Below are 15,979 nucleotides of genomic sequence, written 5' to 3'. Positions count from 1 at the left end.
GCATTAACAGATTTTAATCGACAAAGTATGTGGATCGTTGATCGGATGAATCAAAGGCTCAGATGTGTGTGCGTTTCTAATATGAGTATGGGAGATGGGTGACGTGACACGAGCAGATTGGTCCAGAAAGGTGGTCGTGGATCGCCAAGGTGGCAAATGAGGGGTTATTGGACTGGGTATTTTCCGGATTGGGCTTGGTATTGGGTCAAAATTAATTTAAATGGTGGTCATTTTGTATTTTGATAATAATTTGCAATTATAGTCTTTTAGTCTTTTAACCCTTTTCAAATTAATTTAAATAAACTTAATTATTTTCAATAAAATGTGTTAGGAATTGTAATCATCAAATATGCCACTAATTATTGTAATTGATTATTTATAATATACTTTATTTTCTAAATTATAACACTAATTTTGAATTATTAACATAGTAATCTAATTAATCAAAATTTTAAGAAGTGATATATTAAATTAATTATAAATCCTATGTGGTCTATTTTAGAAATTATTATGATAGTGTTAAAATAATATGTATATTTGTAATTACATAATATTAATATTGGGTGATTAATTTTAAAACTAATGCTTGGCAACTTTCAAAACATTCATTGTGCATTATTAAGTATAAATAAATTAACGAAACAATGGTTACAAATAACCCTATCGTTTGGTAAATGGTTTACTTTTACGCTCCGTCCACCCATTGGTCCGAATATACATACAACGTTATCTTTTGGTCTAAAATTACCCTCGCGACTAACGAAAATTTATGTGGTCCCTTTTAAATGTGTTGTCAACACGTAATTGGGCAACGTGGCTTATTGGGTCAGACAAGACATATGGGTATAATATATCTGCCCAATTATCTGACCCAACCCAAATATTTTATAACATAAAAAACAACTTGCATCTTCTTTCCATACCATCCTCAATTCCCTATTTTCAGCCATAACCACCGGATTTCGACGACGACCACCACTATCTCCTTCTGTACATGTTCACACTATTTGTTCCTCTAATAGTCCTGAGGTCAAAAACATGAAAATTCTAAGCCATGGATTCTTTGATTAATTTCTCAATGGAAGAAGGAAAATTCAAGTTCATACACAGAATCAATCAAAACCCAATACTTGTTGACGGAGAAAGAACGAATAACTTCTAAAAGAAAATACAATAGATCTATCAACAAAATAAAAATATTTTATCGGTATCAAATTTATTTATCGATTCCTCAAAAAGAAAAACAAATTGGGGTTTTTCATAATTCCACTGTATAGCTTCACTACTAGAGCCTTTTGTTATCCCAAAGTAGATATGATGAACAAAATAGAGTTATGAAGAGGAGAAAATATTTTAGCGGTGTCGGAAATTTTTGGATCGTCAAAGAAGAATGAAACTTTCGCCGGAGATATTGTTCGTGTTGTTAACTCCGGGCCTATTATTCCAGATTCGCGGTCGTGAAAAAGTAATTGAGTTCGAAAACATGCAAACTAGCGGCGCCTCCATTTTGCTCCCTACCATTATTTACATTGATCTCATCACTATGTTTCTCCTTGCCATTGGCATTCATGTCTATATCGGCTAAGTAATTTTACTTCACTAGTTGTAACTTTTAACAAATTCTTTTTAAATTTTTATTTATTTTCTAATATGCTATCCGATTGTGTCAATTGGATTTGGGTGGGAAAAAAGCAGGGGTTTTGTGCTAAGAAAGGTTTGGCTATGGAGGGCATCAATTTTTGTTAGAAGAAAGAATAAGAGAGCTAAACTTTTAATGGGGTGGGTATATAAGATTTTTAAAGTGGGTCGATCCGACAAATAGGGGCGGATCTCTTTTTGGGGCAAGTTAAATTTGATCAAGACAAGGAAGCCACATGGCCTAATTACATGTTGCCAACACATTAAAAAGGGGACCACAGAAATTTCCGTTAGTCGCGGGGGTAATTTTAGACTATAAGATAACATTATATGTATTTTTGGACCAATAGATGGATGGAGCGTAAAAGTAAATTATTTACCAAATGATAGGGATATTTTTAGCCCTTTTTAGATAAATTAATTTTAAAAGGGATGGTCAAATTTGGCCGTAAACAGCTGCCCCTCTTTGACCGGAGACAATAAAAAAATTTTCGGGCATAGAAGTTGAACCAAAACTAATTCTTTCCCGACATTAGGCATGCATTGCAGGAATGGCACGAAGATTAAGGAAGATTATAAGTTGTAGAACTTAGAAGTTAAGGAAGATTCCGGGAGGAATTTTCGGGAAGTTGGGGCCGAATTCTCGCTTTGAGTTGCTTATATACCTCGGGCTTAACGAGGATCACACCTTATGTAGTTCTGGAGTGAGGACTTTGAGAAAGAGATGCCCGCAGAAATTACCCCAGTATTGTACTATGACGATACTGTAAGACGAATGATTTGGCGCTCACGCTAATTTTGAAGTTGGGGCTTGACTCGAATGATTTGAAAAATTAGCGTCCTACTAATCATTTCCAACTTGATCTCGGATCCTTCGCCCGCTAATGAGTTTGTTGTCCCTCATAGCATAATAGTTTGGTTTGCTTCTTAGAAGGAGTTCCACTTTGCGATATTTGTTCCTACAAAAATGAAATACACATATACCTATATATTGCAATGAACAATATATTAAGATATGATGTAAATGATGCATGAATGATGATGTCTGGCTTCCGACGAGCCGTTATTTGGGATCGGAATGATGGGATACTTGAACTTGACTCGATTTGTTATTCGGATTGTGTACCGTTTCGCAGTTGTCAAAGCATTGAGTCTCTCTCGTGTTGGGAGTATTTGTAGAATGCATCTCCTCTTGTTGGGAGAGTTTTGTATTGAAAAGTATCTCAGCTTGTCAGGAGAGCTTGACTTGTGGAGTGTGTCTCCGCTTGTTGGGAGAGCTTTGCACTAAAAATGTAAAGTAATCTCTGTCTGGGAGCGATTTGACTAAAAACCTAATCATGCCTGAAACTGCACGTGCAAAACATCAAAACATTCAAGATAATAACAAAGGAAAAGAAAAGCATTCCCGAGAGATGCTCTTGACTGCGAAGCTAAGTTGCGGCCATCGATTGGCATAACATTGGTGATAAGGTTTGTGAATATCTATTCTAGCCTCCACTGTGACGGTGCGGCAGTGCGGATTGTTCCATCAACAGTAGTGAATAGTTTGCTATATACAAGGATTCGATTGGCAAAATCGACGTTTAATTTGTACATAACGCTCTGATTGATTAAGCTGACGATTTGTTGTATACAGGGCTCCAATTGGTGTAGCGGGCAGCTCGTTTTGTACAAGGTGCTCTGATTGGTTGAGCAGGAGGTTCTCTATATATAGGGCTTCAATTGGTGCAGCCAACGGTTCGCTTTGTACAAGGTGCTCTGATTGGTTGAGTAGACGGTTTGCTATGTACAATGTGCCTCTTCCGCATCAGCGGTCTGACTCCAAGATACCTGCAAAGGATTCAAGAATTAGTTTCAGTTGTACTAGAAAATTAAAATAAGGGAAGAGGCGTGATAATCCTGAGAAAGTGGCAGATTCGTCATTTGCCCCAGTGTATTCCCAATATTTCCTTGTGTCATGTTAACCTTGCACTCAAAGAAAAATTCGTAGTGGGAGTGGGGGGTTGGTTTGTGTCGACCACAGTATTTGTTTTGCCCTAGCCCTTGATATGGTTATGTCACGAAGTTCAGTAGGTGGAACAAATTACTGTATTTTGGTTTATTTTTTTTAAAATCTTAGTTTTTATGACATATGCCATCGTTCGGGATTATGACATGCTACGAAAGGTTCTCCAAACGCGAGCGTTGCTTCTTGAAAACTCTACCCCGTTGATGTAGATCTTCCACGATGTTTCTAACAATGTGACTGCTTGCCGTTTTGACTGCGTCCTAATTCAAACTAATGCATTACAAGGGTTTTCTTAAGGTTATGATCGAACCCTTTCAGGTTGCCTATTTATCCAAAACGGAATTAGGCCAGAACGTAGTTCATGGATGATGAAAACTAATATGATGAATATGACCGAGCCTGACTCAGGTAGCAAAATGATAGATGCAAAATGATGAGATTAGAATAAAATGGCCGAATTTCACTCAGACTACCTACGTATCCAAATGGAATCAGGCCAGAACGTAGTTCAGTTACAAAGACGACTGAATTCGATGAGGATTGCCTGTATATTCCTTCAAAAGGAAATCAAGTCAGCATAATTCCAAAGCAAAATACAAAATGATATTTGGATTTTCTATTCCAAAAGAAAGGAGGGAGAGAAACCGAACCCTAGGTGGGTTGCCTATGTATCCCTCTGTGAGATGTGAGGTTGAACGTAGTTCTGTTATACTAAAACCTAAGTCTATTGGCCTTCAAACATAGTATCTCTTGATTGCATCTGAGTTGATGGGCTTTGTGTTGACTCTTCCATCACTTTTTGCCAAGATTAGAGATCTACCCGACAACACTCAGTGAACCATGTAAGGACTTTGCTAATTTGGTGCGAACTTCCCTTTGGCTTCTTCTTAGTGGGGCAAGATTTTCTTCAGAACCAACTACCCCGGTGTGAACTGGTGAAGCTTTACCCTTTTGTTAAATGCACTGGCCATCCCATTCTGATATAGTTGACCATGGCATACCGTATCCATTCTCTTCTTGTAAACGAGCATGAGTTGCTCCTGTCTGACCCGTATCCACTCTGCATCATCCTACTTGGCCTCTTCGATGACTCTGAAAGATGGTATCTCGACCTCCGCAGGTATCACAGCTTCGGTGCTGTATACTAATATGTACAACGTTGCCCTAGTGGATGTTCTCATGGTGGTCCGATAACCCAGTAAGGCAAAGGATAGTTTCTCGTGCCATTGCATGTGATTGTCTACTATCTTTCACTGAATTCTCTTGATGTTCTTGTTGGCTTTCTCAACTGCCCCATTCATTTGTGGTCTATAGGCTGTGGAGTTACGGTAGACGATTCTGCACTTCTCATAGATCTCCCTCATGAGATCTCTATTGAGGTTAGCGACATTGTCAGTGATGATTGACTCAGGTATTCCAAATCGACAGACTATGTTATTTCGGATGAAATCTGCCACTGCCTTCTTTGTGACGGCCTTGTAGGTAGATTCTTTGACCCATTTGGTGAAGTAGTCGATGGTTACCAAGATGAAGCAATGCTCATTTGATTTAGCGAGCTCTATAGGTCCAATCACGTCCATGCCCCAAGCAGTGAATGGCCAAGGCAAACCCATCACATTCAACTCATTAGGCGGAACCCAGATGAAATCCCCATGGATCTGGCACTGATGACACTTCTGTACGTAGTGGATGCTATCACTTTCCATAGTCATTCGAAAGTATCCAACTCTCAAGATCTTCTTGGCTAATGTGACCCCATTCATGTGAGGTCCGCACGTTCCTGCATGTATTTCTTCCAATAATCTGGTTGCCTCAGCGGCATCTACACCTCTCAACAAACCCAAGTATGGGGTCCTCCTATACAGGACTTCCCCATTAAGGAAAAAGTGATTCGCCAACCTCCTCAGAGCTCGCTTCTGACTATTATTAACATTTTTCGGGTACTCTCTTGTTTCGAGGAATATCTTGATGTCATGGTACTACGTTTTACTGTCTGGCTCTTCATTTACATGGAAGTAATAGTCATCTTGATCCTTGATCTCTACCTCTATAGGGTCGATGTAGTTCTTGTCTGGATGCTAAATCATGGATGATAGAGTTGCAGGGGCATCGGTGAACTCATTCTGGATCCTGGGAACGTGCTTGAACTCAATATTCGTGAACTTCTTGCAAAACTCTTTTACACAGTGCAGGTACAGAAGGATCTTGACATTTTTGGTAGACCACTCCCCTTGGACTTGGTGTATCAATAGATCGGAATCTCCTATGACAAAAATTTCTTTGATGTTCAAGTCGACTGCAATTCTGATCCCAAGGATGCATGCTTCATATTCAGCCATATTATTGGTACAAGGGAATCTTATCTTTCCTCATGCTGGATATTGATGTCCGGATTTCGAAATTAGGACTGCCCCAATTTCTACTCCTTTGAAGTTTTCTACTCCGTCGAATAACATTCTCCATCCAGGGTATGACTCTGCAAAATCTTCTCTGGCGAACAATACCTCTTCGTTGGGAAAATAAGTAGTGAACAACTCGTAATCCCTATCCACTGGATTCTCTGCGAGGTGGTTGGCTAAATCTTGTCCCTTGATAGCCTTTTGGGTTATGCACACAATGTAAAATTCGCTGAGGAGAATCTTCCATTTATCTAGATTTCTGGTAGGCATCGTCTTTTGAAAGATATACTTAAGCAGGTTGAGCCGAGATATCAAATGCTTAGTGTATGCTGACATGTAGTGCCTTAATTTCTGGGCAATCAAAGTCAGAGCACAGCAAGTGCGTTCTATCAAGGTGTATTTGGCCTCGCATAGTGTGAACTTCTTACTTAAGTAGTAGATGGCCTGTTCCTTTCTCCCAGTTTCGTCATGCTGTCCCAACACACATCCAAAGGCGTTATCCAAAACTGATAGATATAGTAGCAATGGTTTCCCGGGCTTGGGGGAACCATCACTTATGAATTTGACAAGTATTCCTTAATTCGGTTGAAGGCTTTCTGACACTATTTTGCCCATTTTGTGGCAGCGTCCTTTTTCAGCAACTTGAAAATGGGTTCATAATTACTGTAGACTAGGCTATGAAACTACTGCTGTAATTCAATCTGGCCATGAAATTCGTCACATCTTTATTACTCTTGGGCGGTGGTAACTCATGAATGGCTTTGATCTTCGATGAATTCAATTTTATCCCTTTTCTGCTTATAACGAAATCTAACAATTTTCCAGCAGGGACTCCGAACGCGTATTTTTTCGGGTTTAATTTTGAGTTGTACCTCCGCAGGCGCTTGACAAATTTCTTCAAATCGTCCTAATGTTCTAAACTTTTCCGAGCTTTGATGATGATATCATCCACATATACCTCGATCTCCTTGTGATTCATGTCATGAAAGAGGGTCGTCATGGCTAGCTGAAAGAGGCACTCCAACACCCGCAGGGCATGGTACAGCTAGGGGTGGAGCACAGAGTTCGGGAGGATCCGGCCGTTTCTATGCTATGAGGGGTCGCCAGAATTAAGAGGCTTCTTCAGATGTTGTCACGGGTATATTGACTGTCCAATATCATGATGTATATGCTCTTATTGATCCCGGTTCTACTTTGTCATATGTCCCACCTTATGTTGCTATGGAATTTGGGATAGAACTAGAACAACTTTATGAGCCGTTCTCTATATCTACTCTGGTTCGTGAGTCTATTTTGGCTGCACGGGTTTATAGGGATTATGTTGTCACGTTGCGTGGTCGAGACACCGTGGCCGATCTTATTGAATTGAGAATGGTCGATTTTGACGTTATAATGGGGATGGATTGGCTTTATTAATGTTTTGCCAAGATTGATTGTCGAACCAGAACTGTTAGGTTCGAATTTCCAAATGAGCCAGTTATTGAGTAGAAGGTTGATGATGTAGTTCTGAAGGGTAGGTTTATTTCCTACCTTAAGGCCACAAAGATGATCAACAAGGGATGTATTTACCATTTTGTCCGGGTTACGGACACCGATGCTGAAGCACCTACACTTGAGTCCGTGCCTATTGTGAATGAATTTCTGGGAGTCTTTCCGGATGAACTCCCTGGGATACCACCAGACAGGAAGATTGATTTTGGGATTGATGTGATGGCAGACACACATCCTATATCTATTCCACCCTACAGAATGGCACCGGTAGAATTGAAGGAGCTAAAGGTACAATTGAGAGATTTGTTAGAAAAGGGTTTTACCCGGCCAAGTGTGTCGCCTTGGGGTGCACCGGTCCTTTTTGTAAGAAAGAAAGATGGATCACTGAGAATGTGTATTGACTATCGGCAGCTTAATAAGGTACCCACTGCCAAGGATAGATGACTTGTTTGATCAATTGCAAGGTGCCAGGTACTTCTCCAAGATTGATTTAAGATCCGGGTATCACCAACTGAAGATCAGGGAGAGGGATATTCTGAAAATAGCTTTTAGGACCCGGTATGGGCATTTTGAGTTTCTAGTGATGTCTTTTGTGACTAACAAATGCCCCAGCAGCCTTCATGGATCTTATGAATCTCATTTTCAAGCCATTCCTCGATTCTTTTGTGATAATCTTTATTGACGATATTCTTGTATATTCACGAAGTCGAGAAGACCATGCTGATCATCTTAGGGTAGTTCTGCAAACCATACATCAGCACAAATTATATGCAAAGTTTTCAAAGTGTGAATTTTGGCTTGAATCGGTCATATTCTTAGGTCATGTAGTCTCTAGTGAGGGAACTAAGGTTGATCCTCAGAAAATTTCAGCTTTGAAGAATTGGCCGAGGCCTACAACTCCGAAGGAGATTCGCAGTTTCTTAGGCTTAGTTGGATATTACAGAAAGTTTGTGGAGGGGTTTTCTACTCTTGCCTCTCCATTGACTAAATTGACGCAGAAGACAATTAAGTTCCAATGGTCAGATGCTTGTGAAAAGAGTTTCCAGGAGTTGAAAGCAAGATTGACTATGACACCGGTGTTGACACTACCAGAGGGTATAGATGGATTCGTGGTATATTGTAATGCTTCAAGAATCAATCTTTTATGTGTATTAATACAACATGTCAAGGTGATAGCTTACGCTTCTAGGTAACTCAAAAATCATGAGAAGAACTATCTAACACATGATTTAGAACTTGCGGCGGTGGTGTTTGCATTGAAAATTTGGCGTCATTATTTTTATGGGGTCCATGTTGATATATTCACGGACCATAAGAGCCTTCAATATATTTTCAAATAGAAGAAATTGAATCTGAGGCAGAGAAGATGGCTTGAGTTACTCAAGGACTACGACATTTATATTCTATATCATCCGAGAAAGGCCAGTGTTGTGGCAGATGCTCTAGCCGAAACTCTATGGGTAGTTTAGCACTCTTGGAGGCATATCAAAGCCCATTGGCCAAGGAAGTCCATCGATTGGCTAGTTTGGGATTTCACATTATAGACTCTAGTGAAGGAGGGATGATTGTACAACATACGGCCGAATCATCACTTGTTGTGGAGGTGAACAAGAAATAGTACAACGATCTATTTTTGGTGCAATTGAAAGAGGGGATTCATAAACATAAGACCATGGCCTTTCTCTTGGCATGAATGGTGGTACACTAAGGTACCAAAGGCAACTATGTGTTCCGATCCGTGAAAGAATTTTGACTGAAGCTCACACTTCTAGGTATTCCGTGCATCCAGGTTCTACGAAAATGTATCATGATCTTAAGGAAGTCTATTGGTGGAACGATATGAAGAGGACTGTAGCAGAGTTTGTGGCGAAGTGTCCAAATTGTCAGCAAGTGAAGGCCCAACACCAAAGGCCCTGTGGGTTGGCACAGAACATAGAAATTCCAATGAGGAAATGGGAAATGATTAATATGGACTATCTGGTAGGATTACCTCGTACCCCTCATAAGTTTGACTCGATTTGGGTGATTGTGGATCGGCTCATGAAATAAGAACACTTTTTTCCGGTTAAGGCTATTGATACATCGGAACAATATGCTCAGTTGTATATCAAAGAAACAGTCAGGTTGCATGGCACCCCAGTTTCCATCATTTCTGATCGGGGAGCACAATTCACTGCTAAATTTTGGAAGACATTTCAACAAGGTTTGGGGTACTCAAGTGAATCTTAGTATAACCTTTCCCCCGCAGACTGACGGCCAGGCAGAGCGGACTATTGAAACGCTTGAGGATATGTTGTGCGCTTGTGTTCTAAACTTCAAAGGTAGCTGGGATGATCATTTACCACTCATAGAATTTGCATACAACAATAGCTATCATGCCAGCATTCAAATGACACCGTTGGAGGCTTTATATGGTAGGAGATGTAGATCTCTCATTGGGTGGTTCGAAATTGGGGAAGCAGAGTTGATAGGGCCAGACCTCATGCATCAGGCTATGGAAAAAGTTAAAATCATTAAGGAGCAGTTGAAGACTGCTCAGAGTCGTCAGAAATCCTATTCGGATGTTCGTCGTAGGGATTTGTAGTTCAAAGAAGATGATTGGGTATTCTTGAAAGGTTCCCCCATGAAAGGTGAAAAGCGATTTGGTAACAAAGGGAAATTGATTTCGAGCAAATTTCGAGGTATGTCGGACCGTACAAAATCATTTAGAGGATCGGTAAGGTGGCGTACAAGCTTGAGCTACCACCTGAGATGTCATTAGTACACCCGGTGTTTCATGTGTCTATGTTGAAGAAAGTAGTTGGAGATCCGACACTCATTGTTCCGGTTCAAACTATTGAGGTAAATGAGAAATTGACTTACGAAGAGATTCCAGTTTCTATTATTGATCGGCAAGTCCGAAAGTTGAGAAACAAGGAAATTGCATCCATGAAAGTGCTATGGCGAAACCAACAGGTTGAAGAAGCTACTTGCGAGGCCAAGGAAGAAATGAAGAATAAGTATCCTTATTTGTTTGAATGACCATGTATTTATAAAGTTGTGATCTAGGAAAATTATAAGACTTACTTTATATGAATTTTGTATCATTTGAACAATTGGCGTTAAGGGTGTTCCTTTCTGGAAATATATTGCTTATGAGGCCACAGTTGGTGTTGTTTTGTATTATGTTACGTCATTGGATTATGTATATATTGTTAGGATGTGTTTTGGAGCTCTATGATAGGTGGATAGGCCTAGTTACAAGGGAAACTATCGCGAAAGTTTTGGAAATTTAGGGAGTTAGTCGAATTTGGGGCTACTGGTGTGTGATATGAAACACTGAGTTGCATAAGATGTTAATAATAGATTTTGACCCTCATTTGAAGATGCATGATCCTAAGTGGGGGAGAATGTAAGGCCCCATAAAACTTTTGCAAAAGAAAATAATATTTCATGGTGCCGGACTCGGACCTTTTGGGTTGAACAATGCACCGGAAAGTAAAGGAAAATATTTGGAAGAAAATGCATTTCTGCGGTCCATTATGCGATCGCAGAATCACTCTGCGGGCCGCATAATGGCCGCAGAGTGAGGCAGTTAATTGGTCCAATTTGGATGTTAATTTCGCGGCCATTATGCGAATGCATAACCGTTATGCGGTGCATTATGCGACCGTAGAATAGGTGTGCTGGCCGTATAGTGACCGCAGACACAGACAGATGTTTGCCAGTATTGGACACCGATTATGAGACCGATATGCGGTCCGCATATCGATTATGCGATCGCAGACCTTGTTCTGGTGCTCCATTTTTTGTTTTTTAAAACCCGTCCCTGCTTCGTTAAATACACACTTTGGGCCATTTTTGAGCTATAATCTGACCTTTTAAAGTGAGAGAGAGTTTCCTAGAGTGAGAATGTGTTCTTCAATAATTATTCTTCAATTCTTGCTCAAGATTTGGAAGATTAAGAAGGGAAACTCACTAGGTCTTTCTCCTAGAGGTAAGATTCTACATCCTAACCCTCAATTTTGAATTTTGTCTAGAAATGAGTAATTAGCAAGATACTTTTTGGGCATGAGAGTTGTTTATTTTATATGCATGTGTTATCAAAGGGTGTAGGAAGATTGTTGAGCTAACAATGGTAAAGATTGGGTTGTGGGGTGATGGAATCCTCCATAAAAGGACCTTGAAACCTTAATGCACACCTAGTGTTTGATAAAATGCTCAAATGAGCTAGAACCATTAGCATCTTCCTAATTTTGATTCAATTTGTTATATTTCTAAAATAGATTGAAGTTGCTAAGAATTCCGGAACATTTAGAGTGTAAGGAAGCCCAATTGAGGTATGTTGGCTAAACTCTTCTCCTAGAATTGGATCCCACGATATTTATGTGAATGACGTAAGTCCCAAGTGGTTCATTATAAAATTGGCTATTCCAAGTAATATTGTGTTGAAAGATATATGTTCAACAAGTATTTCAACTGCTTAATTTATGTTATGTTATCAATTGAGGATGTGTTAAAAATATGGGCTGTGCATTAGAAATGTTCGACTCCAAGTTAATTTCAAATGAAGGCTATTATGCCAAATTTTGTGAAGAATATCTATGTGCCTTAAACTCTTAATTGCTCACATGTGAACTACATGCCTTGATTTGAATAGTTGTTATTGTTGTTAATGATGTTTGATGTTAGAAAGTGAAAAGGTGAGCATGAAATACTAAATATGGCCAACGTGCCAAGAATGACCTTATAATTATGGCCATTAGTGCCAATGAAATGAAAAGATGTGAAAGTAATATGAAATGCGATGATTGATATAAAAAGGTTGATGTCTCGAATAAGACATACTAGCCGGTCGGGTCGTGATCGGACACCATGCCGCACACATGGTAGTAATTGTGCTGGAAATTGTAATTGAAATGGTGATTGTGGTCGATGTCCCTAATGGATAGCCTAGCCAATCGAGTCGTGATCGGACTCCGTGTTAAAGATGGTGGTATTGATATTGAGAGAAATTGTGGTTGATGTCACTCATGAGATAACCTAGCAGATCTGGTCGTGATCGGACTCCGTGCTGAGAGTACGGTGGTACTGGTATAGTGAATAATGATATTGTGGACAATGGTATATCGATACTAAAAATCTCCCAATGTGAGATATGAAAATTAATTGAAACATTGTCTTGATCCTAAATTGAGGTTCAATGTTGATGAAGGCTTCCATTAACATTATGATAATCTTGCTTTTATTATTTGTCATTCAATTGAGAGGGTGTTTAGTTATACATACTAGTGCTATTCGACAGTACTAACGTCCCTTTTGCCGGGGGAGCTGCATCTTTAAATAGATGCAGATGGTTCCACTGTAGGAGATATTCATTAGTGATAGCAGTACACCTTCTTCCCAGCTGACTTGGTGAGCACCACTTCATCCCGGGGTCATGAATCATTTGTACTTTGTGTCTTCTGTTTGAGGTATAGCCGGGGCCTTGTTGCCGGCATTATCATTATACTCTTCTTTATCTATAGAAGCTCCGTAGACATAGTGTGGGTTGTATATTGGTGTTGAGAGTACGGTAGTACTGGTATAGTTAATAATGCTATTGTGGACAATGGTATATCGATACTAAAAATCTCCCAATGTGAGATATGGAAATTAATTGAAACATTGTCTTGATCCTAAATTGAGGTTCGATGTTGATTAAGGCTTTCATTAACATTATGATAATCTTGTTTGTATTATTTGTCATTCTATTGATAGGGTGTTTAGTTATACATACTAGTGATATTCGACAATACTAACATCCTTTTTGCTGGGGGCGCTGCATCTTTAAATAGATGCAGGTGGTTCCACAGTAGGAGATACTGATCAGTGATAGCAGTATACCTTCTTCCCAGCTGACTTGGTGAGCCCCACTTCATCCTAGGGTCATGAATCTTTTGTACTTTGTGTATTCTGTTTGAGGTATAGCCGGGGCCTTGTTGCCGGAATTATCATTGTACTCTTCTTTATCTATAGAAGCTCCGTAGACATAGTGTGGGTTGTATATTGGTGCTGGAAAGTCACACTTATTATGTTGTATTTGAATTACTATGTCCACTTCATATTATGAAAAATGCGTGGAATTGAGACTTTAAAAATGACGAAAACTATTGATAATGAATTGGTATTATAGACATGATCACATTTTGTCTAATTAAAGAAAATATGTATTTTCTTCATTCGTGGATGAGTTTGGGTAGAAGAAAATCTAACAGGCTTGCTCGGTCGGGTTCACTCGGTTGAGCGCCAGTCGTGCTCTTCGCTTTGGGGGCATGACACTACATTGGCCTTTATCTGCTTGGTTACTTCTTCCTTCATCCTCAGACTCAAGCCGGACTTGAATTTTTTGTGTTTCTACTTGACTAGCTATTTGGCGAGATCGGTAGGAAGTCGGTGCGAGGCGATGTCAGTACTTAATCCAGGTATGACATCATATGACCATGTGAACATATCAAAGTATTGTCGGAGGATCTCAATCAATTCTTCCTTTTGCTCTGCTTCTAGATGGATGCTGATTCGGGTTTCTTTCATGTCTTCCCGGCTTTCGAGATTGACCACTTCCGTTTCTTCAAGGTTGGGCTTTTTCTGACTTTCCAGCTATTCGATATCTTGTGGCGAATTGTCTGGCATCATACTCTTGTCATATTCCTTGTAATCTGGGTCATTTTACTCAACGGTTTCATTACATGTCACAATCATAGAACGCGAGTTTTTATCGTCTTGATTACTAAAAAGAAAAACTAAGTATAAATAAAGCACTAAATAAAGTTGCAATATTGTAAGAAAAGGATTCTTTTTATTTCATTAAAAGAGGAACGTCTAAGCGTTCAAAAGAGGCAAATGACAAAAAGGTACAGTCACGGTGCATGCCTAAATTGACTGTGCACTTTTCAAAAGAAAACTTTTATAATTCCATACTACCAAGACTCCTGGCAAACCAAAGACGGGCTGACAGTCCAATTCCATAGTTTTTCTCCTAGTTCGGCATTCTTAATGGTTGGTGTCTTGATGTCAGTTCCTTCACAGCATTCTTGAATCATAGTCAGGTACAGCCTTCCCATCCCATGGACGATATCATCTTCTGGCACAAAATCCTTTTTCCCAGAGCTACCGGTATACGTTTTCCCTATTGGAGGTTGATATATTATGTCAACCCATCCTTTCTGCCCATTTGGCTCAATTGGTTCTGTAATCCCATCTAATTTGGCTTCTAGCCTAATTCATGATCTGAATCCATATTTCATCATCTCCTTCATGTCCATCTTTGATCTATTCGGTGACTACATTCCCAAGTTTTGCTCAGTCTCTTCTATTTTGGCGATCTGCATGATTTATAGTGCGTGGAAAGCAACTCCGTCTAGATCTTCAATGAACATGACTGTGTGTTCCAAATAAGTTGATCGGCCCTATTCACCATGGACTACGATCGCTTGACAACCCCACTCAAATTTCATGCATTGGTGCATGGTGGATAGGATGGCCCCTGCCATGTGTATCTAGGGTCTTCCCAGCAGTAAGTTGTTTGAATAGGAAATATCCATTACTTGAAACAATATGGGAAATTCAACCAGTCCGATATGCAAATCCAAATAAATTTCTCAAATGACATCCTTCTGCGAACTAGGAAAAGCCCTCACCCTCACATGGCTTTCTTTGACTTCCCTCAGGTGGATTCCCAACTCTCGTAGAGTAGAGAGCGGGCAAATGTTAACTTCTGACCCCTCATCAACTTGTACTCAGGACACCACCTTGTCCCCACATTTGGCAGTGATATGTAGAGCTTTGTTATGACTCACGCTCGACAAGAAGCTCGTTTCTTTGGAAAGTGATCATATTTCCTTCAACCATTTTCCCAATAGTTACAGCCAGCGCCTCACTGGTGGTCTTTCTTGGCACACTTACCCACTTAGTACTCTCATTAGAGCATCCTTATGATTGTCGGAGCTCATTAGTAAGTCCATGATTGATATTTGCGCTAGAGTTTTATTCAGTTGCACCTCCACGGAGTATTCTTTGGTCGACATTCTCTTCTAGAATTCTGCAGCCTTGAGGTCTGTTATATTTCTTATTTCAATCTGATGTCTTCCAAAATTTGCTCGATTTGCATCCTCAGGAGCGTAGCATCTTCCTGACATAGTCATATCGTCGGCTGTAGCAGAGTCTGTCATCTTGGCTTTCCCCTTTTGCTGATATGTCCATGGGATAGTTTTGTATTCCCGACCCTCTTCATCCCCGGTAGCAACGGCAAGTTGTCGCTGATAAGTCTAAACCGTCACTGTGGGTCTCACTTGTATTGTGATCATCAAAGTCCTTTGAGGTGGGATCCTTGCGGCCTTTGCATTTCCTATCGTGACAATAGTTCCTTTCAAATCATATTCTTCATCCAAGGTGATCATATTGACCCCCTGATTCTGGTGATTTG

This window comes from Nicotiana tomentosiformis, chromosome 5, assembly GCF_000390325.3.
Source record: "Nicotiana tomentosiformis chromosome 5, ASM39032v3, whole genome shotgun sequence".
NCBI lineage: Eukaryota > Viridiplantae > Streptophyta > Magnoliopsida > Solanales > Solanaceae > Nicotiana > Nicotiana tomentosiformis.
The sequence above is the reverse complement of the archived record's forward strand: the minus strand, read 5'-3'. Positions refer to the sequence as shown.